The sequence below is a fragment of the Myotis daubentonii genome, chromosome 2 (genome assembly GCF_963259705.1).
Source record: "Myotis daubentonii chromosome 2, mMyoDau2.1, whole genome shotgun sequence".
Classification (NCBI taxonomy): domain Eukaryota; kingdom Metazoa; phylum Chordata; class Mammalia; order Chiroptera; family Vespertilionidae; genus Myotis; species Myotis daubentonii.
This window is the reverse complement of record NC_081841.1, coordinates 42,275,887-42,277,854: the sequence shown is the minus strand read 5'-3', so window position 1 is coordinate 42,277,854 and position 1,968 is coordinate 42,275,887.

Sequence of the window (1,968 nt, the reverse complement as noted above, 5' to 3'; positions counted from 1 at the left end):
TATTGTATTTGAGAAGTATGTTACAATTATTCTATTATATGAGATGTCTTTTTTATTTTGTAATTCTATACTTGCTTTCCCAGAAATATATTTTAAATATATTTAACTCTTAAAGCACCTAAAGAGTTAGTACCTATAAAGTTAGGGAACAGTCCACAAAACTACCCTTTTCAGGGGCCCCAAGGGCAGCCTCAGATTTGATAATTGCTGGAAAGACTCAGAACTCACTGAAAGCTATTATACTCTTAGCTACAGTTTATGACAGGGAAAGGACCTAGACTAAAACCAGCCTAGGTAAAAAACACATAGGGCAGAGTCTAGGAAAGTAATACATACAGAGCTTCCAGTTGTCCCCTTCTGTGGAGGTATGGACAGTTATTTTCCCAGTATCAATGTGTCACAACACAGGGAATAATGCCAACCAGGGAGCTCACCTGAGCCCTGCTGTCGTGTTTACTGGAGTTCCATCAAAGTGGCATGGTTGACTGCCCAGATGGCTAATCAGAGTTTCTTAGCCCCTTAAGGAAGTTGAGATGATACCGCTTGTCTCAGTCCCATCCTAAATCACATTGTTACTATCTAGTTTGACCCAATATCCCCAGGCAAACAAAGACACTTTTATCAGGCATGACATTTCAAAGGCTTAGCAGCGGTTCTCAACCTGTGGGTCGCGACCCCTTCAGGGGTCAAACAACCCTTTCACAGGGGTTGCCTAAGACCATCAGAAAACACATATATAAATACATACTGTTTTTATTTTGTTTTTTGTTGTTTTTTTAAATATATTTTATTGATTTTTTACAGAGAGGAAGGGAGAGAGATAGTTAGAAACATCGATGAGAGAGAAACATCTATCAGCTGCCCCCTGCACATCCCCCACCGGGGATGCGCCCGCAACCAAGGTACATGCCCTTGATCGGAATCGAACCCTGGACGCCTCAGTCCACAGGCCGATGCTCTATCCACGGTTTTGGCAATACATACTGTTTTTGTGATTAATCACTATGCTTTAATTATGTTCAATTTGTAACACTGAAATTGGGGGTCACCACAACATGAGGAACTGTACTAAAGGGTCTCAGCATTAGGAAGGTTGAGAACCACTGGCTTAGAGATTACCTCCCCAAAGCCAAAGGGCAAAGGTTAGACCTCTTTCTGGGCAAGTTTAAATTCTTTACTACACTGCACCTTACTTACCCTGTATGGTCAGTGCACTAAAGTCCTGATATTCTCTTCACCTTACTGAGTTTAACTTCCAAATTATAATAATCATATAACTACATATGGACTTCTGAAATAAATGTGCTTTCAATACTACTAGATTTAGATAATTATTTAGGGAAAAATAAGTTTATTTACTATTTGAAGCCAACAAAAAATTCACAGCTCTATCTTATTCTAATTTCTTTTTTCTATACATTGGTCTTCATTGCTATGTTATTTTGTGTTTTGCAAAATAATGCTCAGGATAATCAATCAATGATGGAATACCTTTTGTTTAATATCAAGATGAAAATCTGGCCTTTTGAAAAACTATAAATGTAGACCAGGTAATTATATTCTCCTTTCACAAGATGATTACTATACTTGAAGAAAATTATTTGAGCTCATTGTGCTCTCTGAGGCAGCAAAATTAACTCCCTTAAACTAGCTAAAAAACTAAAGACTGCTACCGTTTAAACATTAGCTGTTGATGTTTCTAAATCATTATGCTTCAGATAAGCTCTGCAACACAAATCATTGAGTGATATGTAGGCATGTAAAAATGCAATATCTAGTCATCATTTTCATTAAAGACACAGAAATGCCTAACAATTTCTTTTTGGTTCAGTTAAATATCACAATGCCCCCTGCTGGGCTCTTTGTAATATATCCATACAAATAACAATTTTAGAATACAAACATTAAAAATCTTGACACAATAAATAAATACAATGTTGAAAACGATGCCTATATTTTTATAAATGA